Raw genomic sequence first — 17,977 nt, 5'->3', positions numbered from 1 at the left:
ATTCCTTCGCCACGATGACAATCAGCAGACATTCGTGTTTTGATCTGATTAATCGTGGTGTTGGAGAATAGCACACACATAATGAAAAGTCTATGTGGGGTCTAAGATCAGCCTAACTGGAGTTTGTTACAACTAAACTTAACGTTGGTAAGCAGTTCATAATCATGTCCATCAGTTAAACGGTACAATATTTCACAGATCACTGTTTTCGAGTAACTGCTAAACGTTAAGAAGGTACAAAACATATTCTCTTATGTGACAAATAGGACACTTTGAAGGAATTATATTACAGAGATGATTTCATTGTTGATAAAACATAAAATATACGGAACAAGTAGGACACTTTGAAGGAATTATAGTGCAGAGATGATTTCATTGTTGATAAAACATAATGTGTGTGTAACAAGTAGGACACATTGAAGGAATTATATTGCAGAGATGATTTCATTGTTGATAAAACATAATGTGTGCGTAACAAGTAGGACACTTTGAAGGAATTATAGTGCAGAGATGATTTCATTGTTGATAAATCATAAAGTGTGCGTAACAAGTAAAACACTTTGAAGGAATTATAGCACAGAAATGATTTCATTGTTCGTAAAAAATGAAATATACGTAACAAGTAGGACACTTTGATGAAATTATAGTGCAGAGATGATTTCATTATTGATAAAACATAAAATATACGTAATAAGTGGGACACTTTGAAGGAATTATGGTACAGAGATGATTTAATTGTTGATAAAACATAAAATATACGTAACAAGTGGGACACTTTGAAGAAATTATAGTGCAGAGATGATTTCATTGTCGATAAAACATAAAATATACGCAACAAGTAGGACACTTTGAAGGAATTATAGTGCAGAGATGATTTCATTGTTGATAAAACATAAAATATACGCAACAAGTAGGACACTTTGATAGAATTATAGTGCAGAGATGATTTCATTGTTGATAAAACATAATGTGTGCGTAACAAGTAGGACACATTGAAGGAATTATATTGCAGAGATGATTTCATTGTTGATAAAACATAATGCGTGCGTAACAAGTAGGACACTTTGAAGGAATTATAGTGCAGAGATGATTTCATTGTTGATATATCATAAAGTGTGCGTAACAAGTAAAACACTTTGAAGGAATTATAGTACAGAAATGATTTCATTGTTCGTAAAAAATGAAATATACGTAACAAGTAGGACACTTTGATGGAATTATAGTGCAGAGATGATTTCATTGTTGATAAAACATAAAATATACGTAATAAGTGGGACACTTTGAAGGAATTATGGTACAGAGATGATTTCATTGTTGATAAAACATAAAATATACATAACAAGTGGGACACTTTGAAGGAATTATGGTACAGAGATGATTTCATTGTTGATAAAACATAAAATATACATAACAAGTGGGACACTTTGAAGAAATTATAGTGCAGAGATGATTTCATTGTTGATAAAACATAAAATATACGCGACAAGTAGGACACTTTGAAGGAATTATAGTGCAGAGATGATTTCATTGTTGATAAAACATAAAATATACGCAACAAGTAGGACACTTTGAAGGAATTATAGTGCAGAGATGATTTCATTGTTGATAAAACATAATGTGTGAGTAACAAGTAGGACACTTTGAAGGAATTATAGTACAGAGATGATTTCATGTTGATAAAACATAAAATATACGCAACAAGTTGGACACTTTGAAGGAATTATAGTGCAGAGATGATTTCATTGTTGATAAAAAATAAAATATACGTAATAAGTGGGACACTTTGAAGGAATTATGGTACAGAGATGATTTCATTGTTGATAAAACATAAAATATACGTAACAAGTGGGACACTTTGAAGGAATTATAGTAGAGAAATGACTTCATTGTTGATAAAACATAAAATATACGCAACAAGTAGGACACTTTGATGGAATTATAGTACAGAGATGATTTCATTGTTGGTAAAAAATGAAATATACGTAACAAGTAGGACACTTTGAAGGAATTATAGTGCAGAGATGATTTCATTGTTGGTAAAAAATAAAATATACGCAACAAGTAGGACACTTTGAAGGAATTATAGTGCAGAGATGATTTCATTGTTGATAAAACATAAAATATACGCAACAAGTAGGACACTTTGAAGGAATTATAGTGCAGAGATGATTTCATTGTTGATAACACATAATGTGTGCGTAACAAGTAGGACACTTTGAAGGAATTATAGTACAGAGATGATTTCATGTTGATAAAACATAAAATATACGCAACAAGTTGGACACTTTGAAGGAATTATAGTGCAGAGATGATTTCATTGTTGATATATCATAAAGTGTGCGTAACAAGTAAAACACTTTGAAGGAATTATAGTACAGAGATGATTTCATTGTTGATAAAACATAAAATATACATAACAAGTGGGACACTTTGAAGAAATTATAGTGCAGAGATGATTTCATTGTTGATAAAACATAAAATATACGCGACAAGTAGGACACTTTGAAGGAATTATAGTGCAGAGATGATTTCATTGTTGATAAAACATAAAATATACGCAACAAGTAGGACACTTTGAAGGAATTATAGTGCAGAGATGATTTCATTGTTGATAAAACATAAAGTGTGCGTAACAAGTAGGACACATTGAAGGAATTATAGTACAGAGATGATTTCATTGTTGATAAAACATAAAATATACATAACAAGTGGGACACTTTGAAGAAATTATAGTGCAGAGATGATTTCATTGTTGATAAAACATAAAATATACGTAATAAGTGGGACACTTTGAAGGAATTATGGTACAGAGATGATTTCATTGTTGATAAAACATAAAATATACATAACAAGTGGGACACTTTGAAGAAATTATAGTGCAGAGATGATTTCATTGTTGATAAAACATAAAATATACGCGACAAGTAGGACACTTTGAAGGAATTATAGTGCAGAGATGATTTCATTGTTGATAAAACATAAAATATACGCAACAAGTAGGACACTTTGAAGGAATTATAGTGCAGAGATGATTTCATTGTTGATAAAACATAAAATATACGTAACAAGTGGGACACTTTGAAGGAATTATATTGCAGAGATGATTTCATTGTTGATAAAACATAAAATATGCGTAACAAGTAGGACACTTTGAAGGAATTATAGTGCAGAGATGATTTCATTGTTGATAAAACATAAAATGTGCGTAACAAGTAAAACACTTTGAAGGAATTATAGTACAGAGATGATTTCATTGTTGATAAAAATAAAATATACGTAACAAGTAGGACACTTTGATGGAATTATAGTGCAGAGATGATTTCATTGTTGATAAAACATAAAATATACGTAACAAGTGGGACACTTTGAAGGAATTATGGTACAGAGATGATTTCATTGTTGATAAAACATAAAATATACATAACAAGTGGGACACTTTGAAGAAATTATAGTGCAGAGATGATTTCATTGTTGATAAAACATAAAATATACGCAACAAGTAGGACACTTTGAAGGAATTATAGTGCAGAGATGATTTCATTGTTGATAAAACATAATGTGTGCGTAACAAGTAGGACACTTTGAAGGAATTATAGTACAGAGATGATTTCATGTTGATAAAACATAAAATATACGCAACAAGTTGGACACTTTGAAGGAATTATAGTGCAGAGATGATTTCATTGTTGATAAAAAATAAAATATACGTAATAAGTGGGACACTTTGAAGGAATTATGGTACAGAGATGATTTCATTGTTGATTAAACATAAAATATACGTAACAAGTGGGACACTTTGAAGGAATTATAGTAGAGAGATGATTTCATTGTTGATAAAAATAAAATATACGCAACAAGTGGGACACTTTGATGGAATTATAGTACAGAGATGATTTCATTGTTGGTAAAAAATGAAATATACGTAACAAGTAGGACACTTTGAAGGAATTATAGTGCAGAGATGATTTCATTGTTGGTAAAAAATAAAATATACGCAACAAGTAGGACACTTTGAAGGAATTATAGTGCAGAGATGATTTCATTGTTGATAAAACATAAAATATACGCAACAAGTAGGACACTTTGAAGGAATTATAGTGCAGAGATGATTTCATTGTTGATAAAACATAATGTGTGCGTAACAAGTAGGACACTTTGAAGGAATTATAGTACAGAGATGATTTCATTGTTGATAAAACATAAAATATACGTAACAAGTGGGACACTTTGAAGAATTTTAGTGCAGAGATGATTTCATTGTTGATAAAACATAAAATATGCGTAACAAGTAAAACACTTTGAAGGAATTATAGTACAGAGATGATTTCATTGTTGTAAAAAATGAAATATACGTAACAAGTAGGACACTTTGAAGGAATTATAGTGCAGAGATGATTTCATTGTTGATAAAACATAAAATATACGTAATAAGTGGGACACTTTGAAGGAATTATAGTACAGAGATGATTTCATTGTTGATAAAACATAAAATATACATAACAAGTGGGACACTTTGAAGGAATTATAGTGCAGAGATGATTTCATTGTTGATAAAACATAAAATATACGCAACAAGTTGGACACTTTGAAGGAATTATAGTGCAGAGATGATTTCATTGTTGATAAAACATAAAATATACGCAACAAGTAGGACACTTTGAAGGAATTATAGTGCAGAGATGATTTCATTGTTGATAAAACATAAAATATACGTAACAAGTGGGACACTTTGAAGGAATTATAGTAGAGAGATGATTTCATTGTTGATAAAACATAAAATATACGCAACAAGTAGGACACTTTGAAGGAATTATAGTACAGAGATGATTTCATTGTTGGTAAAAAATGAAATATACGTAACAAGTAGGACACTTTGAAGGAATTATAGTGCAGAGATGATTTCATTGTTGGAAAAAATAAAATATACGCAACAAGTGGACACTTTGAAGGAATTATAGTGCAGAGATGATTTCATTGTTGATAAAACATAAAATATACGCAACAAGTAGGACACTTTGAAGGAATTATAGTGCAGAGATGATTTCATTGTTGATAAAACATAAAATATACGCAACAAGTTGGACACTTTGAAGGAATTATAGTGCAGAGATGATTTCATTGTTGATAAAACATAAAATATACGCAACAAGTAGGACACTTTGAAGGAATTATAGTACAGAGATGATTTCTTTGTTGATAAAACATAATGTGTGCGTAACAAGTAGGACACTTTGAAGGAATTATAGTACAGAGATGATTTCATTGTTGATAAAACATAAAATATACGCAACAAGTAGGACACTTTGAAGGAATTATAGTGCAGAGATGATTTCATTGTTGATAAAACATAATGTGTGCGTAACAAGTAGGACACTTTGAAGGAATTATAGTACAGAGATGATTTCATGTTGATAAAACATAAAATATACGCAACAAGTTGGACACTTTGAAGGAATTATAGTGCAGAGATGATTTCATTGTTGATAAAAAATAAAATATACGTAATAAGTGGGACACTTTGAAGGAATTATAGTACAGAGATGATTTCATTGTTGATAAAACATAAAATATACGTAACAAGTGGGACACTTTGAAGGAATTATAGTAGAGAAATGATTTCATTGTTGATAAAACATAAAATATACGCAACAAGTAGGACACTTTGATGGAATTATAGTACAGAGATGATTTCATTGTTGATAAAAAAAAAATATAACGTAACAAGTAGGACACTTTGAAGGAATTATAGTGCAGAGATGATTTCATTGTTGATAAAAAATAAAATATACGCAACAAGTTGGACACTTTGAAGGAATTATAGTGCAGAGATGATTTCATTGTTGATAAAACATAAAATATACGCAACAAGTAGGACACTTTGAAGGAATTATAGTGCAGAGATGATTTCATTGTTGATAACACATAATGTGTGCGTAACAAGTAGGACACTTTGAAGGAATTATAGTACAGAGATGATTTCATGTTGATAAAACATAAAATATACGTAACAAGTTGGACACTTTGAAGGAATTATAGTGCAGAGATGATTTCATTGTTGATAAAACATAAAATATACGTAACAAGTAAAACACTTTGAAGGAATTATAGTACAGAAATGATTTCATTGGTGATAAAAAATGAAATATACGTAACAAGTAGGACACTTTGAAGGAATTATAGTGCAGAGATGATTTCATTGTTGATAAAACATAAAATATACGTAATAAGTGGGACACTTTGAAGGAATTATGGTACAGAGATGATTTCATTGTTGATAAAACATAAAATATACATAACAAGTGGGACACTTTGAAGAAATTATAGTGCAGAGATGATTTCATTGTTGATAAAACATAAAATATACGCAACAAGTAGGACACTTTGAAGGAATTATAGTGCAGAGATGATTTCATTGTTGATAAAACATAAAATATACGCAACAAGTAGGACACTTTGAAGGAATTATAGTGCAGAGATGATTTCATTGTTGATAAAACATAAAATATACGTAACAAGTGGGACACTTTGAAGGAATTATAGTAGAGAAATGACTTCATTGTTGATAAAACATAAAATATACGCAACAAGTAGGACACTTTGAAGGAATTATAGTGCAGAGATGATTTCATTGTTGGTAAAAAAATGAAATATACGTAACAAGTAGGACACTTTGAAGGAATTATAGTGCAGAGATGATTTCATTGTTGGAAAAACATAAAATATACATAACAAGTGGGACACTTTGAAGGAATTATAGTGCAGAGATGATTTCATTGTTGATAAAACATAAAATATACGCAACAAGTAGGACACTTTGAAGGAATTATAGTGCAGAGATGATTTCATTGTTGATAAAACATAAAATATACGCAACAAGTTGGACACTTTGAAGGAATTATAGTGCAGAGATGATTTCATTGTTGATAAAACATAAAATATACGCAACAAGTAGAACACTTTGAAGGAATTATAGTACAGAGATGATTTCTTTGTTGATAAAACATAATGTGTGCGTAACAAGTAGGACACTTTGAAGGAATTATAGTACAGAGATGATTTCATTGTTGATAAAACATAAAATATACGCAACAAGTTGGACACTTTGAAGGAATTATAGTGCAGAGATGATTTCATTGTTGATAAAACATAAAATATACGCAACAAGTAGGACACTTTGAAGGAATTATAGTACAGAGATGATTTTTTTGTTGATAAAACATAATGTGTGCGTAACAAGTAGGACACTTTGAAGGAATTATAGTACAGAGATGATTTCATTGTTGATAAAACATAAAATATACGTAACAAGTGGGACACTTTGAAGATATTTAGTGCAGAGATGATTTCATTGTTGTTAAAAAATGAAATATACGTAACAAGTAGGACACTTTGAAGGAATTATAGTGCAGAGATGATTTCATTGTTGATAAAAATAAAATATACGTAACAAGTAGGACACTTTGAAGGAATTATAGTGCAGAGATGATTTCATTGTTGATAAAACATAAAATATACGCAACAAGTAGGACACTTTGAAGGAATTATAGTACAGAGATGATTTCATTGTTGGTAAAAAATAAAATATACGTAACAAGTAGGACACTTTGAAGGAATTATAGTGCAGAGATGATTTCATTGTTGATAAAACATAAAATATACGCAACAAGTAGGACACTTTGAAGGAATTATAGTGCAGAGATGATTTCATTGTTGATAAAACATAAAATATACGCAACAAGTAGGACACTTTGAAGGAATTATAGTGCAGAGATGATTTCATTGTTGATAAAACATAATGTGTGCGTAACAAGTAGGACACATTGAAGGAATTATAGTGCAGAGATGATTTCATTGTTGATATATCATAAAGTGTGCGTAACAAGTAAAACACTTTGAAGGAATTATAGTACAGAGATGATTTCATTGTTCGTAAAAAATGAAATATACGTAACAAGTAGGACACTTTGATGGAATTATAGTGCAGAGATGATTTCATTGTTGATAAAACATAAAATATACGTAACAAGTGGGACACTTTGAAGGAATTATGGTACAGAGATGATTTCATTGTTGATAGAACATAAAATATACATAACAAGTGAGACACTTTGAAGAAATTATAGTGCAGAGATGATTTTATTGTTGATAAAACATAAAATATACGCGACAAGTAGGACACTTTGAAGGAATTATAGTGCAGAGATGATTTCATTGTTGATAAAACATAAAATATACGCAACAAGTAGGACACTTTGAAGGAATTATAGTGCAGAGATGATTTCATTGTTGATAAAACATAAAATATACGTAACAAGTAGGACACTTTGAAGGAATTATAGTACAGAGATGATTTCATTGTTGATAAAACATAAAATATACGCAACAAGTTGGACACTTTGAAGGAATTATAGTGCAGAGATGATTTCATTGTTGATAAAAAATAAAATATACGTAATAAGTGGGACACTTTGAAGGAATTATGGTACAGAGATGATTTCATTGTTGATAAAACATAAAATATACGTAACAAGTGGGACACTTTGAAGGAATTATAGTAGAGAAATGACTTCATTGTTGATAAAACATAAAATATACGCAACAAGTAGGACACTTTGATGGAATTATAGTACAGAGATGATTCCATTGTTGGTAAAAAATGAAATATACGTAACAAGTAGGACACTTTGAAGGAATTATAATGCAGAGATGATTTCATTGTTGGTAAAAAATAAAATATACGTAACAAGTGGGACACTTTGAAGGAATTATAGTGCAGAGATGATTTCATTGTTGATAAAACATAAAATATACGCAACAAGTAGGACACTTTGAAGGAATTATAGTGCAGAGATGATTTCATTGTTGATAAAACATAATGTGTGCGTAACAAGTAGGACACTTTGAAGGAATTATAGTACAGAGATGATTTCATGTTGATAAAACATAAAATATACGTAACAAGTTGGACACTTTGAAGGAATTATAGTGCAGAGATGATTTCATTGTTGATAAAACATAAAATATACGCAACAAGTAGGACACTTTGAAGGAATTATAGTGCAGAGATGATTTCATTGTTGATAAAACATATAATATATACGTAACAAGTAGGACACTTTGAAGGAATTATAGTGCAGAGATGATTTCATTGTTGATAAAACATAATGTGTACGTAACAAGTAGGACACTTTGAAGGAATTATAGTGCAGAGATGATTTCATTGTTGATAAAACATAAAATATACGTAACAAGTAAAACACTTTGAAGGAATTATAGTACAGAGATGATTTCATTGTTGATAAAAAATAAAATATACGTAACAAGTGGGACACTTTGAAGGAATTATAGTGCAGAGATGATTTCATTGTTGATAAAACATAAAATATACGTAATAAGTGGGACACTTTGAAGGAATTATGGTACAGAGATGATTTCATTGTTGATAAAACATAAAATATACATAACAAGTGGGACACTTTGAAGAAATTATAGTGCAGAGATGATTTCATTGTTGATAAAACATAAAATATACGCAACAAGTAGGACACTTTGAAGGAATTATAGTGCAGAGATGATTTCATTGTTGATAAAACATAATGTGTGCGTAACAAGTAGGACACTTTGAAGGAATTATAGTACAGAGATGATTTCATTGTTGATAAAACATAAAATATACGTAACAAGTGGGACACTTTGAAGGAATTATAGTGCAGAGATGATTTCATTGTTGATAAAAAATAAAATATACGTAACAAGTAGGACACTTTGAAGGAATTATAGTGCAGAGATGATTTCATTGTTGATAAAAATAAAATATACGTAACAAGTGGGACACTTTGAAGGAATTATAGTACAGAGATGATTTCATTGTTGATAAAACATAAAATATACGTAACAAGTGGGACACTTTGAAGGAATTATAGTAGAGAGATGATTTCATTGTTGATAAAACATAAAATATACGTAACAAGTAGGACACTTTGAAGGAATTATAGTACAGAGATGATTTCATTGTTGGTAAAAAATAAAATATACGTAACAAGTAGGACACTTTGAAGGAATTATAGTGCAGAGATGATTTTATTGTTGATAAAACATAAAATATACGCGACAAGTAGGACACTTTGAAGGAATTATAGTGCAGAGATGATTTCATTGTTGATAAAACATAAAATATACGCAACAAGTAGGACACTTTGAAGGAATTATAGTGCAGAGATGATTTCATTGTTGATAAAACATAAAATATACGCAACAAGTTGGACACTTTGAAGGAATTATAGTGCAGTGATGATTTCATTGTTGATAAAACATAAAATATACGCAACAAGTGGGACACTTTGAAGGAATTATAGTACAGAGATGATTTCATTGTTGATAAAACATAAAATATACGTAACAAGTGGGACACTTTGAAGGAATTATAGTGCAGAGATGATTTCATTGTTGATAAAACATAAAATATACGTAACAAGTGGGACACTTTGAAGGAATTATAGTGCAGAGATGATTTCATTGTTGATAAAAAATAAAATATACATAACAAGTGGGACACTTTGAAGGAATTATAGTGCAGAGATGATTTCATTGTTGGTAAAAAATGAAATATACGTAACAAGTAGGACACTTTGAAGGAATTATAGTGCAGAGATGATTTCATTGTTGATAAAACATAAAATATACGCAACAAGTAGGACACTTTGAAGGAATTATAGTACAGAGATGATTTCATTGTTGATAAAAAATAAAATATACGTAACAAGTGGGACACTTTGAAGGAATTATAGTGCAGAGATGATTTCATTGTTGATAAAACATAAAATATACGTAACAAGTAGGACACTTTGAAGGAATTATAGTACAGAGATGATTTCATTGTTGATAAAACATAAAATATACGTAACAAGTGGGACACTTTGAAGGAATTATAGTACAGAGATGATTTCATTGTTGATAAAACATAAAATATACGCAACAAGTAGGACACTTTGAAGGAATTATAGTGCAGAGATGATTTCATTGTTGGAAAAATAAAATATACGTAACAAGTATGACACTTTGAAGGAATTATAGTGCAGAGATGATTTCATTGTTGATAAAACATAAAATATACATAACAAGTAGAACACTTTGAAGGAATTATAGTGCAGAGATGATTTCATTGTTGATAAAACATAAAATATACGCAACAAGTGGGACACTTTGAAGGAATTATAGTGCAGAGATGATTTCATTGTTGATAAAACATAAAATATACGCAACAAGTGGGACACTTTGAAGGAATTATAGTGCAGAGATGATTTCATTGTTGATAAAACATAATATATGCGTAACAAGTAGGACACTTTGAAGGAATTATAGTGCAGAGATGATTTCATTGTTGATAAAACATAAAATATACGTAACAAGTGGGACACTTTGAAGGAATTATAGTGCAGAGATGATTTCATTGTTGATAAAACATAAAATATACGCGTAACAAGTAGGACACTTTGAAGGAATTATAGTGCAGAGATGATTTCATTGTTGATAAAACATAATATACGTAACAAGTAGGACACTTTGAAGGAATTATAGTGCAGAGATGATTTCATTGTTGATAAAACATAAAATATACGTAACAAGTAAAACACTTTGAAGGAATTATAGTACAGAGATGATTTCATTGTTGATAAAATGAAAAATATACGTAACAAGTAGGACACTTTGAAGGAATTATAGTGCAGAGATGATTTCATTGTTGATAAAACATAAAAATATACGTAATAAGTGGGACACTTTGAAGGAATTATAGTACAGAGATGATTTCATTGTTGATAAAACATAAAATATACATAACAAGTGGGACACTTTGAAGAAATTATAGTGCAGAGATGATTTCATTGTTGATAAAACATAAAATATACGCAACAAGTAGGACACTTTGAAGGAATTATAGTGCAGAGATGATTTCATTGTTGATAAAACATAAAATATACGTAACAAGTGGGACACTTTGAAGGAATTATAGTACAGAGATGATTTCATTGTTGATAAAACATAAAATATACGCAACAAGTTGGACACTTTGAAGGAATTATAGTGCAGAGATGATTTCATTGTTGATAAAAAAATAAAATATACGTAACAAGTGGGACACTTTGAAGGAATTATAGTACAGAGATGATTTCATTGTTGATAAAACATAAAATATACGTAACAAGTGGGACACTTTGAAGGAATTATAGTAGAGAGATGATTTCATTGTTGATAAAACATAAAATATACGCAACAAGTAGGACACTTTGAAGGAATTATAGTACAGAGATGATTTCATTGTTGGTAAAAAATAAAATATACGTAACAAGTAGGACACTTTGAAGGAATTATAGTGCAGAGATGATTTCATTGTTGGTAAAAAATAAAATATACGCAACAAGTAGGACACTTTGAAGGAATTATAGTGCAGAGATGATTTCATTGTTGATAAAACATAAAATATACGCAACAAGTAGGACACTTTGAAGGAATTATAGTGCAGAGATGATTTCATTGTTGATAAAACATAAAATATACGCAACAAGTTGGACACTTTGAAGGAATTATAGTGCAGAGATGATTTCATTGTTGATAAAACATAAAATATACGCAACAAGTAGGACACTTTGAAGGAATTATAGTACAGAGATGATTTCTTTGTTGATAAAACATAAAATATACGTAACAAGTAGGACACTTTGAAGGAATTATAGTACAGAGATGATTTCATTGTTGATAAAACATAAAATATACGTAACAAGTGGGACACTTTGAAGAATTTTAGTGCAGAGATGATTTCATTGTTGATAAAAAATAAAATATACGTAACAAGTAGGACACTTTGAAGGAATTATAGTGCAGAGATGATTTCATTGTTGATAAAAATAAAATATACGTAACAAGTAGGACACTTTGAAGGAATTATAGTGCAGAGATGATTTCATTGTTGATAAAACATAAAATATACGCAACAAGTAGGACACTTTGAAGGAATTATAGTACAGAGATGATTTCATTGTTGATAAAAAAATAAAATATACGTAACAAGTAGGACACTTTGAAGGAATTATAGTGCAGAGATGATTTCATTGTTGATAAAACATAAAATATACGTAACAAGTTGGACACTTTGAAGGAATTATAGTGCAGAGATGATTTCATTGTTGATAAAACATAAAATATACGTAACAAGTGGGACACTTTGAAGGAATTATAGTACAGAGATGATTTCATTGTTGATAAAACATAAAATATACGTAACAAGTGGGACACTTTGAAGGAATTATAGTACAGAGATGATTTCATTGTTGATAAAACATAAAATATACGTAACAAGTAGGACACTTTGAAGGAATTATAGTGCAGAGATGATTTCACTGTTGAAGGAATTATAGTACACAAGATGATTTCATTGTTGATGAAATAAAACATAAAATATACAAGTAGCAACAGGAATTACAAGTAGGACACTTTGAAGGAATTATAGTGCAGAGATGATTTCATTGTTGATAAAACATAAAAATATGCAACAAACACTTTGAAGGAATTATACAGAGATGATTTCATTGTTGATAACAAAACATGAAAAATATACGCAACAAGTAGGACACTTTGAAGGAATTATAGTGCAGAGATGATTTCATTGTTGATAAAACATAAAATATACACAACAAGTAGGACACTTTGAAGGAATTATAGTGCAGAGATGATTTCATTGTTGATAAAACATAAATGAAGGAATTATAGTACGTAACAAGTATAGTACAGAGGACACTTTGAAGGAATTATAGTGCAGAGATGATTTCATTGTTGATTGTTATTTGCAAGAAGGGACACTTTGAAGGAATTATAGTGCAGAGATGATTTCATTGTTGATAAAACATAAAATATACGATAAAACATAAAATATACGCAACAAGTAAAACACTTTGAAGGAATTATAGTACAGAGATGATTTCATTGTTGATGAAAAAATGCAGAGAAATATACATAAAATATAACAAGTAGGACACTTTGAAGGAATTATAGTGCAGAGATGATTTCATTGTTGATAAAACATAAAATATACGCAACAAAGTGGGACACTTTGAAGGAATTATAGTGCAGAGATGATTTCATTGTTGATAAAACATAAAATATACGCAACAAGTAGGACACTTTGAAGGAATTATAGTGCAGAGATGATTTCATTGTTGATAAAACATAAAATATACGTAACAAGTGGGACACTTTGAAGGAATTATAGTACAGAGATGATTTCATTGTTGATAAAACATAAAATATACGTAACAAGTAGGACACTTTGAAGGAATTATAGTGCAGAGATGATTTCATTGTTGATAAAACATAAAATATACGTAACAAGTGTAGGACACTTTGAAGGAATTATAGTACAGAGATGATTTCATTGTTGATAAAACATAAAATATACGCAACAAGTTGGACACTTTGAAGGAATTATAGTGCAGAGATGATTTCATTGTTGATAAAACATAAAATATATAGGACACATTATAGTGCAGAGGACACTTTGAAGGAACATTGAAGGAATAGTGCAGAGATGATTTCTTTGTTGATAAAACATAATGTGTGCGTAACAAGTAGGACACTTTGAAGGAATTATAGTACAGAGATGATTTCATTGTTGATAAAACATAAAATATACGTAACAAGTGGGACACTTTGAAAGAATTATAGTGCAGAGATGATTTCATTGTTGATAAAAAATAAAATATACGTAACAAGTAGGACACTTTGAAGGAATTATAGTGCAGAGATGATTTCATTGTTGATAAAACATAAAATATACGTAACAAGTAGGACACTTTGAAGGAATTATAGTGCAGAGATGATTTCATTGTTGATAAAACATAAAATATACGCAACAAGTAGGACACTTTGAAGGAATTATAGTGCAGAGATGATTTCATTGTTGATAAAACATAAAATATACGTAAGAAGTGGGACACTTTGAAGGAATTATAGTGCAGAGATGATTTCATTGTTGATAAAACATAAAATATACGCAACAAGTGGGACACTTTGAAGGAATTATAGTGCAGAGATGATTTCATTGTTGATAAAACATAAAAATATACGCAACAAGTAGGACACTTTGAAGGAATTATAGTGCAGAGATGATTTCATTGTTGATAAAACATAAAATATACAAGTGGGACACTTTGAAGGAATTAAGTGCAGAGGACACTTTGAAGGAATTATAGTGCAGAGATGATTTCATTGTTGATAAAACATAAAATATACGTAACAAGTAGGACACTTTGAAGGAATTATAGTACAGAGATGATTTCATTGTTGATAAAAATAAAATATACGTAACAAGTGGGACACTTTGAAGGAATTATAGTGCAGAGATGATTTCATTGTTGATAAAACATAAAATATACGTAACAAATAGGACACACTTTGAAGGAATTATAGTGCAGAGATGATTTTCATTGTTGATAAAAATAAAATATACGTAACAAGTGGGACACTTTGAAGGAATTATAGTACAGAGATGATTTCATTGTTGATAAAACATAAAATATACATAACAAAGTGAAACACTTTGAAGGAATTATAGTGCAGAGATGATTTCATTGTTGATAAAACATAAAATATACGCGACAAGTAGGACACTTTGAAGGAATTATAGTGCAGAGATGATTTCATTGTTGATAAAACATAATATATACGTAACAAGTAGGACACTTTGAAGGAATTATAGTGCAGAGATGATTTCATTGTTGATAAAACATAAAATATACGTAACAAGTAGGGACACTTTGAAGGAATTATAGTACAGAGATGATTTCATTGTTGATAAAACATAAAATATACGCAACAAGTTGGACACTTTGAAGGAATTATAGTGCAGAGATGATTTCATTGTTGATAAAAAATAAAATATACGTAACAAGTGGGACACTTTGAAGGAATTATAGTACAGAGATGATTTCATTGTTGATAAAACATAAAATATACGTAACAAGTGGGACACTTTGAAGGAATTATAGTACAGAGAAATGATTTCATTGTTGATAAAACATAAAATATACGCAACAAGTAGGACACTTTGAAGGAATTATAGTACGTAACAAGAGATGATTTCATTGTTGGATAAAACATAAAATATACGTAACAAGTAGGACACTTTGAAGGAATTATAGTGCAGAGATGATTTCATTGTTGATAAAAAATAAAATATACGTAACAAGTGGGACACTTTGAAGGAATTATAGTGCAGAGATGATTTCATTGTTGATAAAACATAAAATATACGCAACAAGTGGGACACTTTGAAGGAATTATATAGTGCAGAGATGATTTCATTGTTGATAAAACATAATGTATACGTAACAAGTTAGACACTTTGAAGGAATTATAGTGCAGAGATGATTTCATTGTTGATAAAAAATAAAATATACGCAACAAGGACACTTTGAAGGAATTATAGTACAGAGATGATTTCATTGTTGATAAAACATAAAATATACGCAACAAGTAGGACACTTTGAAGGAATTATAGTGCAGAGATGATTTCATTGTTGATAAAACATAAAATATACGCAACAAGTAGGACACTTTGAAGGAATTATAGTGCAGAGATGATTTCATTGTTGATAAAACATAAAATATACGTAACAAGTGGACACTTTGAAGGAATTATAGTGCAGAGATGATTGTTGATCATATACGTAACAAGTTGACTTTGAAGGAATTATAGTGCAGAGATGATTTCATTGTTGATATAATATACGTAACAAGTGGGACACTTTGAAGGAATTATAGTGCAGAGATGATTTCATTGTTGATAAAACATAAAATATACGTAACAAGTAGGACACTTTGAAGGAATTATAGTGCAGAGATGATTTCATTGTTGTAAAAAATAAAATATAACGCAACAAGTAGGACACTTTGAAGGAATTATAGTACAGAGATGATTTCATTGTTGTAAAAAATAAAATATACGTAACAAGTAGGACACTTTGAAGGAATTATAGTGCAGAGATGATTTCATTGTTGATAAAACATAAAATATACGTAACAAGTAGGACACTTTGAAGGAATTATAGTACAGAGATGATTTCATTGTTGATAAAACATAAAATATACGTAACAAGTGGGACACTTTGAAGGAATTATAGTGCAGAGATGATTTCATTGTTGATAAAAAACATAAAATATACGTAACAAGTAGGACACTTTGAAGGAATTATAGTGCAGAGATGATTTCATTGTTGATAAAACATAAAATATACGCAACAAGTAGGACACTTTGAAGGAATTATAGTACAGAGATGATTTCATTGTTGATAAAACATAAAATATACGTAACAAGTAGGACACTTTGAAGGAATTATAGTGCAGAGATGATTTCATTGTTGATAAAACATAAAATATACGCAACAAGTAGGACACTTTGAAGGAATTATAGTGCAGAGATGATTTCATTGTTGATAAAACATAAAATATACGCAACAAGTGGGACACTTTGAAGGAATTATAGTGCAGAGATGATTTCATTGTTGATAAAACATAAAATATACGTAACAAGTGGGACACTTTGAAGGAATTATAGTACAGAGAATGATTTCATTGTTGATAAAACATAAAATATACGTAACAAGTAGGACACTTTGAAGGAATTATAGTGCAGAGATGATTTCATTGTTGATAAAACATAAAATATACGTAACAAGTAGGACACTTTGAAGGAATTATAGTGCAGAGATGATTTCATTGTTGATAAAAAAAAACATAAAATATACGCAACAAGTAGGACACTTTGAAGGAATTATAGTGCAGAGATGATTTCATTGTTGATAAAACATAAAAAATATACGCAACAAGTGGGACACTTTGAAGGAATTATAGTGCAGAGATGATTTCATTGTTGATAAAACATAAAAAATATATGTAACAAGTGGGACACTTTGAAGGAATTATTATA

This window comes from Tachypleus tridentatus, unplaced genomic scaffold, assembly GCF_004210375.1.
Source record: "Tachypleus tridentatus isolate NWPU-2018 unplaced genomic scaffold, ASM421037v1 Hic_cluster_1, whole genome shotgun sequence".
NCBI lineage: Eukaryota > Metazoa > Arthropoda > Merostomata > Xiphosura > Limulidae > Tachypleus > Tachypleus tridentatus.
The sequence above is the reverse complement of the archived record's forward strand: the minus strand, read 5'-3'. Positions refer to the sequence as shown.